The following is a 12,696-nucleotide window of genomic DNA, read 5'->3' on the forward strand; positions in this document are numbered from 1 at the left end:
GGAGTTGTTGGGAGAATTGCTGCAGATTATTGCCCTGAGATTCAGAAAGGGAAAAAACCACCACCACAAGTAACAGGTAAGGATTTCTATTTCTGCACCTTCAGTAGAGCAATTTGTAGCTGACAGGATCTGACAAGCATCCCACTAGAAAAAATTACTTCCACAGATGAGCTTCACACCCATGGGATCATCAAGGCAGGGGATAAGGAGAAGTGTGGGGGTAGGGGGACAGCAGGAAGTTCTCTGCTCATTGAAGTGCAGTCAGATGCAATAAATATCAGCAACTATGCATTGACAAACCATCCTACCAAGGTCTGCAGCTAAGATGAAACCAGGAATAATGTCCATAATTCAGCATATTCTTCATTCCTGAAAGAGTACTGTGGACTGTCCTGTTCCTGTCCTGTTCTGTCCTGCTGATGTACTTTGGGCATACATCAGTGCTACCAGATCCTTCCATCTGTGCAGTCGGAGATCTGGTGTAAAACTGATTCCTAATCTCCCTCTAACAGGAGGGGAAAAGTCTTTCTGAAATCAAGAATATCCTGATTCAGTTCTGGACAGATGACAATTTGCTAGAATTTCCCCAAGACCTTTTTCTTCTCTGCTTGCTCCTGTGTGTGAACAAAAGCTTGGGAGGGTGAGGTGCTCATAGCCAAGGGCTAGGAAAACAGCCATTCAATGGGAAGGAAGACAAAACATAAAGATAATTGAGAAAATATTCATTGGGTAATGAAAGATCCCCAAGGCGATTATTGATGTCTGATACAAGGTTCACACTACTATCCATAAGACTACAAAGCTATCCCAAATCCTGCTTACACCATCTTGGATCACAGCAGGAAACATGGCAGGAGACAGACTTCCACGTTCAGTTCAGGAGCAATTCTTTAGATGTAGAGCATTTGTGGATGAGGACACTGAGATCCAAAGCCAAGCACAAAGAACAGGAGCAACAGAATCTGATCTTCCCAGAAAATCCTGCTATGTGATGTTGTTAGCAGAGGCTGAAGACAACAAGCTGACCTTGTGGGTAACCTACATCAGTACTCAGGCTCAATGATCACTCAGTCACCACTAAATCTCACTACACCCAATTCAACAACCACCAAAACAACACATGGCACATCCCACGTCAAATACCCTCAAACTACCACAGAGAGGGACAACAGCAAAGAAAAAAGATATTCTTTTAATCCTAGTGTCCTAAGCTCATGGGGAACCTGTCTTTCTCCTCTTCCCTCCATCTGGCTGCATATGATGCATGGAGTCAGTCTTTCAGAACAGAGACTGAAGAAAATGTCTTATGGAACAATCTCTGTAAGAGGCTTGGTGGGAAATAAAATATCAAGTATAACAGCAGAGAAGAGGGGAGAGAAACAGGCATGAGCAAAATAGGGGTAAGGACTGGGGAGAAAATGCACAGAAGAATCTTTCTTTTCTCCAGATATAAGGAAGAAGAAGCTCAATTTCAATGCTCCTCTACAGTAATATGTACATAGACACCTTCGAGGCAGATATGGAAATATCAGCAAAAAGGTAGCTCAGAGGTATTTTCAAACAGTGCCTTGATAGACAGTGGATGTGTAAGATAGGAGTTGGCTGCCTACACTAGAGACATTAATGGTTTTGGAACACAGTAAAACACAGAGATGAAAGTGAATTGGAAGACAGAAATGAAATTTGGGGTCAGAAAACCGAAGGGCCCCTGTACCTGGGAGGAAGAAGGGCACACTGAACTCGGGTGAGAGCCTGGAGTCACCACGAGATCCCACGCTAGGAGGAGGCTGCTTTGCCGGTGAAATTCTCTCCATTGTGAGTCTATCTGCCGACTCCACAAACGTATTAATAAAAGCAGACCAAGACAATTTAATAAGCTCACTCCTGCTGCCAATTCCTTTTCCTCCATTAAAAGAAATAACCCATCCCTCTGGTTCCAGTCTGCTAACCAGCTGGCATAAAGCCCAAAGTGGGGCTCGGCTCTCCAGCCCTGAAAGGCAAGAGGTGAAATCCAGTCCTTGCTTAATACCAACAGTGTAAAGCCAATTTAAAAGTCTTTAAAAATCTATCTTTGATCGAAAAGAAGATGTTGTTTAATTGAAAAGTCTCCTTTTCTGGAACAGATGGATTTTCCTCAAGCTGCAGGCACTTCAAAAGGATTCCCAGTAATGTCAGAGCTTCTTAGGTTTAAACTGTCAGCATCGGAAGGGCTGCTACAGGCTTTCGTCTCCTGCAGGTTCCTAAAGACCTCTAGTGTATAAAGATCCATTTTAAGTAATATAAATGCTTTAAAAATACAGTAGGGAGGGAAAACACTAAGAAAAAAATTCCATCCAAATAAAAAGTTATCATCGTTTCTGCTGGGGACTAATTTCCACGGCAGTTAGGTATTTTTGTAATATTAATACTTCTGCTTTTTGTTCCTTCATTTGCATACTGTAAACAGTAATGAGGTATCCATTGCTGTAGACACACAAACCCCTGTTTTGGAATTGCTGCTTTACTTCAAATGCATTGAATTTAAATGAAGATGGAAAATGCACTTAGGCAGGCATTATTATTCAATAAAGTGTGCCCTGTCATGTCTCATCATGCTTGACTAAAACTTTGTAACTCTGGCATAGCTGGCATAAAAATAGGGATGTGCCAGTATCTGGATGGAGACATAACATTCTCCTCCAAGCAGTGCAGACAGCAGTTTAACCAAATTGATGCTATACCCAAACTCCACTGAGCCTCAAAATAAGATAGACTGGGTTCTTTAAATTTCAGAACTGCCCTGTGCACCTTAACTTTCATGACCCATGTGAGGATTTACCTTTTCTGCATATATAGCGCTAAATTCCTGGCACACAGTTCTTTCAGAGATCAGTAAAAGACATAAGCAATTTGCTTTAAAAACAATTCCTCCACACAGACAATGGAGAGGTCTATTCAAAATTAAAGTGTGAACCTCATCTTCATGTTTCATTATGCCTAAATTTCTCACTTGCCAGGACTTGGGGTTATTTGGGAGGGAAAACAGGGCTGCGCAGAGTCTGTAGGAATGGAAGTGGGACACCACAGAACATACGACAGGAAAATCTTCTAAAACATATGCACATACACAACTGATTTTTGGGTTCCCTGTGCATCCAGATCCACAAGGAATCTTCTGTCATGTCACATCATATTAGACATAACAGTGTATCCCCTTCACAGCAACAGGGCTGGCTGGTTTTCTGAACACTCCTGTTTGCTATCAGTAAATTTGGGAGTGAGGTTCAAGGGGTTACATTAGGGCAATTAAAAGCCTATTTTGTTACCAATTACTTCTATTGCTGTTGTTCTCCTATGCTATCCCTGGTGTAATTCTATTAAGCTTTCGGAGTGGCAACAGGGACAAATTTGGCTCAGTGTACTTAAATATTTTTTTGTATTTGATACTCATGGCTGTATTTCAATCCAAAGCAATATGTCTCTTATTACAAACATAAGTCTTTGTAATGGCATAAGCACTGAATGCATAGGACATTTAGCCCATAAAAATAACGAAGGTCTGATTCAGTCTTCATTGAAATCATCTACAAAACTCTCATCATTTCTGATGGAAACAGAATCAGGCCCCAGCTTTTCTGCCCTTCAGAGGGGAGAGTTGCATTAAGAGTTAGTGGTAATATCCCCATATTGATGAGTCACTCATTTTGCAGTACATAACGTTTTATGAAGTAGAGAATCACTTTCCCTAAGCAATTACAATTTTGAGACAGGATCTCAGGCACTGGCAAGTTCCTTTGTTTCACAGCCCACTCCTGAGTGATGCTTCAGTCATTCTTAACACGCCTGCCTGGCGATTTGCTAGGGTAAATAATTTGTAAAATGTGGTTTCTGTGACAAGAAGAGCTCCCAGCTGGGTATTAAAGTGTGGGTTAAGATATCAATGAGTGATGGTTCCCCTTAAACTTCTCACCCCATTTCTTCAGCTTCTCAGGTAGGGGCCTGTCAGTAAGAACAAGAACATCCACCCCTGGACCATATCAACCCTCCTGAAAGGAGTCCCCTTCAGCCCTTGTCCAGTGTTGAGTGTGAACAAAAACAGCTTATCACATGTGTAATAACACCAGCAAATGCAACTACTACAGGAATCTCAGAAAAACCTTAGGTATGTTACCTCAGCACTGGCAGAAATACAGACATTCCTTCCAGCACATTTTGGGAAAAATTGCAGACTACAATTGCAGCAAAATCTTCACATCTCTCCAGCAAGGCTGCTAAGAGCTACTGTGATCTCTGCCCACAGGAACAATGGGCTGTACTAAGAGCATTGCAGCAATTCGAATTTATGGCTCCAGCAGTGGGAGAAGTATGTATTGATATCTGTTGCTTAACTCTGGCCAGTGAAACGGGAAGATTTCGTTATTTGGGATGAAGGCTCCAAGCCACTCCTCTGTATGAAGAAAAAGATGTAAGAAATGGACAGGCCACCTAACGGTGCTTGATGGGCTGCTCCGGGCCACGGCTGAGTTCTTTTCAACTCAGAATTTAGCAGTACTTAAGCAAAGCATTGCCTTGGCCGCTCGCTCTCTCTAGTGGCCACTGTGGAGAACAACCTGCAGCAGGAGCAACGCTTCAAATGTTCCTGAAGGAGAAGCACTTCCAGAAAAGAAAGGGAAACTCCTGGCTTTAAACGGAGAGCGTTCACCACTAGATCTGCCACTCAAACCTTTGCCATCTCACCACCACGCTGGGAAGGATGTAGGAAACAGGGCTGGTTTTCTTCTTACAAAGCTCCCTGAACAGTTTCTGACGTGGTCAAGGTGTCCTTGAGATGCACTGCTGATGCACGTGGCAAAGGATGACTCTCGATGGGAGAGAGGTGTGATCCACACAGGGGAGATCCCAGCCCTGCTGAGCTTTTACACAGGTTCTTGGAATATGGAATGGAATCTACTCCAAGTCCAAGAGCTGCAAAAATGCTGCTCCTATAAATTAAATTGCTATAGGCTCTGCAAAAATGTAAACGTCCTTTTTTCCTTTTTTTTTTCCTCTTTTTTTTTTTCTCCTTTTTTTTAAATAACCCAACACAGTCTTTTCAGCCAGGCTTTCTGATACAAAGTATCTCCCTCTTCCACTGCAGCTTCTGCTCTTACAAATTTCATATTTCCCAGCAGCACTGTAAATCCACTTCTACCATTTCCCAAGGAAGGGCTGTGTTGGCCTTTGGATTATATTCCTCCAAAACTGGAGAGAAAGTATTTTAAATGTAAAAAAATATAGAATTTATAGATTAGAATTTAAAACAAGTAGAAAATAGATGCCAATTAAATTACTTTGTAACAGTTATGGGAAAGACAGTGGCAAGGCTTTGGTTTTAAATAGAATACTTTCATTCCATGTAATTTTCTTAATCCGGAGATTGAAGTTACAAGGCACTACCTCAGTCTATTGATTAATGACATTTATAACTCTGTAATAGTATTTTGCAAAAATAACTTCTCAGGCTTAACATTTCTGACTATGGAATAGACAATACAGTGATGTCATGAATACAAAGTTAGTAAATTATAATCTGTCACTTGGCTTTAAATAAGTGTATTTCTTCATACAATAGGTATGATGAATATAAGTGCAAATGAACCATGAATCTCTTCAATTATTCTTATTTAGATTCATTTTCCTGTGAGTTTTCATTTAATTCCTATCACAATCTCTTTTCCATAAATCAAAGGCAGCGCAGTCTTGTGGCAACATGTCTATTTAATATAATGAAGAAACACCTACAGTCATTAAAAATAGCATTTCCATGATCCAAGGTTCTTTTATAGCAGTGAAGTCTTGTGTTTGAGGCCATATTCTGGAGTTTGCAATATTGTCTCTTCTACCATCAGATTGTGACTATCAACCACAGAGGCTCCATTTAAAGCCTTTCACCTCTAATACTGAGATGGAATAATAAGGGTATGATTCTCCTAGTGCTAGAACCTCAGCTGATCTACCTATCAGCACCCACCTCTTACCTCAGCATGGAAATGAGTTGGTATTATCAAAATAGCCTGTTCTGACTCTTGGGATCAAGCCTAAGGCCTGTAAGATTCCAGATCCAGGTTTTCAGTTCAGGCAGATCCTCAGGGGACAACTTGAGCCCTTTATTGCATCAATACTAATAAAGAGACTTAATTTTTAGCTGTCCCACACGAGTCCACAGTCCCCTTGAACCTGGCAAGCAGCTGGCCCAAAGTTTCCCAGCCAGCATCCTTGTGCTTCATCCAGCTCATGCTCTCCTTTGAGTTGCAAACTGCACATCTGCAGCAGGATTCCCATGCTGCTCACTGCACCCTAAAACCTTGCTTCTGGATGTCATGGTCTCAGCTGAGTTCGTGACCCCTTGTGAAAGTAAATAAATGCATCCAAAAGATTCCTGCCATGCCCTCTCTTGGGAACCCCTGATTTAAAGCCCCACACAAAACCCCAGGGTTGCAGGGTGCAAAAACTGTGCCACTGTTCCTTTATGTTGCTTCTCCGTCCCCTGTTTGCCTCCCAGTGCCACATCAGGTTTTAATCTTCTGCTTTCCTAACCTTTGTGACCCACAGTTGATCAACTTCAACCCACTTCCCAAGGTGATGGTGTTGATCCGTGGAGCCTCTCTGCTGACACTCTCCTGTTGGAAAGCAGCAGGATGGGCAGAGGCAAGGAGATAATCAGGCAGCCGATGTGGTCTGAATATGAGTCTCGTTATCTCTTTATGCATTCTCTCCTCAAATTGTATGACCTGCATTTCAGGCACCCTTGGGCTTGGGATTTACATTTTTAATATCAGGGGCTCGTGACGCTGTCCTCTTGTTGGTTAATTGGTATCAGAGAGCAAGTGTTTTCCCTTCCACTGAAATAAATCTCCCCTAAAGCTGCAATTGCTCATTCTTTTGTTCCATCCTCATTTGAAATGGGTTCTGCAAAGCCTCCACACCATGCTAAATAATCTTCAACTCTCACTTTTTAAAATCTGTTGGTTTATGCCTTAATGGCTTTGATGGGCTTTGCTATTCAATCTTGTTACTTAAACCACTTTCCTCATATTCCTAAACTCTGTGTTTTCATTCATCCTTACCACAGTGGACTCTTTGAAGCTGAAAGGATTTATTTATCATCCAGAATACTTTTCTCCCCTGATTTTGGAAACATACCTTTTTAAAAGACAATGTGACACAGTTCAGAGTATTTTCTTGGTCTAGAATATTGAGTCTAAAACAAATGCATTTTGCGTTCTGATTTGCTGAAAAATCCATCTGTACCTCTCAGGGAATAATTTTTCCACTGGATCTGTGTCAGCTCCAAACAATAGAAATGTTGCACTCATCATCAGTTTAATGTGATCTGAAATAACATTCTGTCTGAATTCAGTAGTTAGTGGTGTTAATAAAAGCTAATCAGTAGCAATGGTGAATTTCTGGAAGATTACTGCACATGAGCTGTAATTCTCTGTCTTCAATATGCATTGCAATTTTAAATTAAACTAATTTGGACACACAGAGGAAATGTCAGTCTGGGTAACACTGTGTAAACAGACTGAAGTATCGCAGAGGAGGATCAGGAAAAAATAAAATCATCTGTGTGACTTTGTTCTTAAATCAATGTTGACACTTTTGCTGCTCCTACAATGATAATGTAACTTTCAGCTCTTTCTTCATGCGCTGTCCTTATTGTGCAACCGTGGAAATACTGAAAAGAGTAATCATCATTTTGTCAGTCATTTATTTCAATACTGTTCTCCAAATATTTGAAAATATCCAAAAACAAGTGCAGAATTTCCGAAGCTCATCTATCAGTCGGAGGCAGTCTGCTCTCCTTCCAACCCACACACAGCTTCTTCGAAAACTGGAAAGACGTCCGTGTGTTTGAAAACCCGCCAGCTGCTTCCAGGCCAGACAGCTGATGTGCCCAGATTCCTCCACTCTCTGGGGGGAAAAAATGAATCAGGAGCCCAAGTTGCTTTGTTTTCTCCTATATTTTACACTGATTATGGAAAGAAATGGTGCCACCGAAAAAATTCTGTCAAAAAGGGGTTTTCTAATGACTGAAATGGTGATTCAGGCCCAAAAGACACAGACGTTGAGCCAACCTGCAACCAGAGATGTCACTTCATCCGGCTTCTGTGGGAAAAGAAGTGAATCCACACTGAGCCCAAATTTCTGGGCTGATATGTAATAGCATTTGCCTAATTAGAGTCCAGCTGGAGGCTTATTATATAGCAGGATACAGTAGGCTTCTGCTTCAAATCAGTCATGGATACAGCTTAGCTGAAGAACTTGGCTTCCTGTGATCTAACCAGGACATTATGGTATTTAATGGGACTGTGACTGTTTTCTTGTTACAAACTGGCCCCTGCAGAATTTTGACTTTCCCTGCAGCCGTGGTCTCTCACCTGCAGTCCTGACATGCTTCAAGCTGCAGGCTGAAATACCAGTTTAAAGGGTGTGGTTAAACACAGAAGCAAGAACCAAGGTTTGTGTCTGCATTGTGTGGCCTGGACTTCACTACATGAAGGTCATCTTCCTAGTTTTACGTGTGGAATTATGCCACCTACTTCAGTATCTCACAGCAGGAGGGAGCACTTCCAGGTTTAGTCGATGCTTGCAAAGTGCTCTTGAAGTTGTAAAGAATTTTAAGTGCTATTTTGTAAAGTTGTGTGCAGAACATGACAGCACAGGCCACTCCTTACCTGGTCAAGGTGGATTTCTCCAGCACCATATTTCCAGAAGGGTGACCTCAGGTACTGCCTGCCCTTCTACCTCTGACAGAAGACAGTAAGAGCCATGCCACATAAAAGTTCTGTTCTCAACAAGTGAGGCTAAATAACCCAAAAGCAAACCCTGGTGTAAAATGACCCAAGTTAGAGGGATGAGCCTTGTTAACAATCACTTAAACTGAACAGTGAAGACTAAATCTAAGTGGGCTTGCTTGGGCTTACACCAGTTCAGGCAATGACCACACAAACACTTCAGGCAGAAGGGAAGGGAAGGGAAGGGAAGGGAAGGGAAGGGAAGGGAAGGGAAGGGAAGGGAAGGGAAGGGAAGGGAAGGGAAGGGAAGGGAAGGGAAGGGAAGGGAAGGGAAGGGAAGGGAAGGGAAGGGAAGGGAAGGGAAGGGAAGGGAAGGGAAGGGAAGGGAAGGGAAGGGAAGGGAAGGGAAGGGAAGGGAAGGGAAGGGAAGGGAAGGGAAGGGAAGGGAAGGGAAGGGAAGGGAAGGGAAGGGAAGGGAAGGGAAGGGAAGGGAAGGGAAGGGAAGGGAAGGGAAGGGAAGGGAAGGGAAGGGAAGGGAAGGGAAGGGAAGGGAAGGGAAGGGAAGGGAAGGGAAGGGAAGGGAAGGGAAGGGAAGGGAAGGGAAGGGAAGGGAAGGGAAGGGAAGGGAAGGGAAGGGAAGGGAAGGGAAGGGAAGGGAAGGGAAGGGAAGGGAAGGGAAGGGAAGGGAAGGGAAGGGAAGGGAAGGGAAGGGAAGGGAAGGGAAGGGAAGGGAAGGGAAGGGAAGGGAAGGGAAGGGAAGGGAAGGGGTTTGACCCCTATCACTGTGCCCACAGGTATCAAACTGATGGGAAGCTGAGAGGGAAGACTCCTTCAGGCAGCACAATTATGTACCTTGCAAAGGGTCACCTGGGATAGCCCATTGCTTAACTGGGAACCTGGAACTGGCTATTCCTGGAATCAGCACAGCTCACACACCTCATCCCATGGCTCCTGCAGCCACGTCCTCCCAGTGTTTAGAGGCCAGGTACAGGGAGCTGACTCCTGGCTATGCTACTTCAGCTGCTGACTGTTTCTTTGCACACCTCTTCTGTCCCAGCAGTATAAGCCCAGAATTCAATCCAGGAAGTCTGAATTCAGAAAGAAAACAAGCCTATACCACCTAAGAGACAGAACATCTCTCTCCCTTTGCTCACTGATTAGTACTTTTTAGCTGCTTCTATTCCCCCTAAAACTTGCCATTCAAGAAGTGGAGAAAATAACTCTTCTCATTAGCAATAACAGTCCTGTGAAAAGAAAAAACAACTTGTCTCCCTAATTATGGGCATTGTGTTCGCAGGCCATTTGCTCTTGATCACTTCTTTTCAGTTACTCCTCATACTCTGCTTCATCTTGCTTGGTAAGACAGCAGCACAAGGGGAATATAGTACCTCATACTGCTCAGCTTCTTCATTTTTGCAAACCTTAGGGAGGCCTTTTCATCTTTCTCTCAGAGGATAATTAGGTACAGTGAGGGTTAATACCAGAAGTCCAGTAAAAGCAAGTCCTGTATAAAAATATTCTTTTCAGAAATAGCATTATAAACAGGTGAGCCAGCAGTACTTTTTCTAGTACTGCAGTCCACTCCACTTCCCATGGATTTTTCTCTGTCCCAAAATAAAAAGAACTGAATAAGTTAAATCTAACAAGCACCTCAAACAGATATCACTTCCCTGGTCATCCAAAGGAGTGAAGACAAGATACCTCTGTGCTTAAGAAATTAAGTTAGAATAAGAGACGAGCTCAGCATCCCAAACTGGAAAGACAAAAAAAAAAAAAAAAAAAAGACAATTCCAAATTGCTTTCTGTTCATGTTGTTTACAGCCAGACAAACCTCATTAGAGATGAATTTCTGCAGAGCATCATAGTGACATTCAATGGACCACTTGCAAAGTATGCATTTCCTTCAAGTGTCCAGAACAAACTATCTGGGTCTGGAGCTGGGGCCAGATGTTTGTTAAAAAGCCAAGCTCTGGGCAAAACAACCATCCAAACTTCCACACTTGCTCCAATTTGCCAATTAAACATACAAAACAAATAATGCAAAAGGGGAGGAAGGAGGGGCAACACCCTGTTGCTTTGCCAGCAAATGTCAAAATAAGCTGGAGATAGGAGCCAGTAGAGCTACTTACACCACATTATAACATGCAGAGCACTGCCTGCCTCCTGATCCCCATAGTAATTTGCCATTGTACTGAAGCCTCATTGTGTTTGCTCCCTTTAAGGGAGACAGAAGTCTCGTATGCCATCTTTGAAGGAGTGTGGTGGGGCTGCCCAGCAAGACATTCCAAGAGGAGGCCTCTATCCCCACCTTGGAAAGCCCACAGCTTCTCTGTGTGTGCAAAAATCTAACCCACACCTCATAATGTGGAATAGTCTGCCCCAGCAAAGGGCTCAACTGCTCATCCTCCCTGGAAAAAGCAGCAAATGCTCCTGCCCTGGAAGCACAGTGAGGAACAGCTCTCAGCCAGCTCTCACAAGCAGTAAACACTGCAAAGGATGCCTTGGGATGCCTCTCCTAGATTCAGGATCTGCCTTCCTCCTGCACCCAGAGGCAGGTAGCTACACACCAGGCAGAATAAAGACAGGCTTGAGTAAGACCTCCTATATTACACTCCTCTGGAGCTCCAGTTTCATTTGTGCACCGAGAACACAGCAATTGGAAACCACCTACAAAAGAGCAATGCTGAAATCCTCTCATTTTATCCATCTTTCTGGCACTCCCTAGGATGTTTCTGGCTGAGAAATGTCTCCTGCACAGAGTCATAGCACATAAACAGAAAAGGAGATAAAACATCATTGGGTCTATGGAACCTGATGAGATGTGTTCCAGAATTCCTGAAGGAATTGACTGGTGTAATTGCCAAGCCACTCTCCGTGGTATTTGAAAAGCCATGGCAGATAGATTAAATCCCTGGTGACTGGAAAAGGGGAAAATTGTACCTGTCTTTAAAAAGGGTAGACTGGGGGTCCCTGGGAAACACCAACCTGTCAGCCTCACCTCTGTGCCTGGGAAGATCATGAACAGATCCTCTGAGAAACCCTGCTGAGGCACGTGGAGAACAGGGAGGTGATTCAGAACAGCCACAACAGCTTCACCAAGGGCAAGTCTTGCCTGACCAAGCCAGTGGCCTTCTATGATGAAGTGACTGCATCAATGACAGGGGAAGAATTACAGGTGTCATTTATCAGGACTTCTGTAAAGCCCTGACACGGTCTCCCACAGCACCCTTCTCTCTAAATCAGAGAGAGGTGGATTTGATGAGTGGCCTGTTGGATGGATAAGAAAGTGGTTGGAGGTTTGCATACAGAGGGTCAATGCCTCGGAGTCCTGACGGACATCAGTGACAAGTGGTGTCTCTCAGGGGTCCGTGTTCCTCAATAATCTTCATTCATGATTAATTATTAATAAGACAAATACCTTCATTAATGACATAGAGGAGGGGATCAAGTGCACCCTCAGCAGGTGACACCAAGCTGAGTGGTGTGGCCCAGACTGGAGATGGGCAGAAGGGAGGAGAGTCCCAGGGTGACTCCAGCAAGATGTGTGTGCCCCTGAGCTCTGCAGCACACTGCAGCTCTGCAGTACAGACACACACATTCACTGATCTCAGAGATGACAAGAAAAACTATCAGTGACTGTGATTCAGCTGTAATTTCCCTCTCTAGCTCCAAATGTGCCCTGAGAAACTGCTCAGAAGTCTTTCTTTGTATGAATTAAGAATTGCACATACTTTGCTTCATTCATATATTTCCTTAATTATCAGGTGCCCATCTTCTTCTTAGAAAGCTTCTAATTGTCCTTAAAATGTAGCTCATATCCATCCTTTATTATAAGAAAAGCTGTAATCTTTACAAAAGACAAATTATTCCAACCCACCATCCTGTCATTGAAAAAATGTCACTGGTAACTTGGACTGCTGTTGAATTTGCCAATAGGTTT

General features: G+C 43.3%; 1 long non-coding RNA gene across 1 annotated transcript; it reads left to right on the top strand.

The window, feature by feature from the left end:
* Nucleotides 1-10,544, top strand: LOC134547809 (uncharacterized). Its single transcript, XR_010079615.1, has 2 exons — nucleotides 1-76; nucleotides 9,551-10,544. It is a non-coding gene; the product is annotated as an uncharacterized LOC134547809 (long non-coding RNA).
* Nucleotides 10,545-12,696: the final 2,152 nt, after the last annotated feature.

Source organism: Prinia subflava, chromosome 2 (genome assembly GCF_021018805.1).
Source record: "Prinia subflava isolate CZ2003 ecotype Zambia chromosome 2, Cam_Psub_1.2, whole genome shotgun sequence".
Lineage (NCBI taxonomy): Eukaryota > Metazoa > Chordata > Aves > Passeriformes > Cisticolidae > Prinia > Prinia subflava.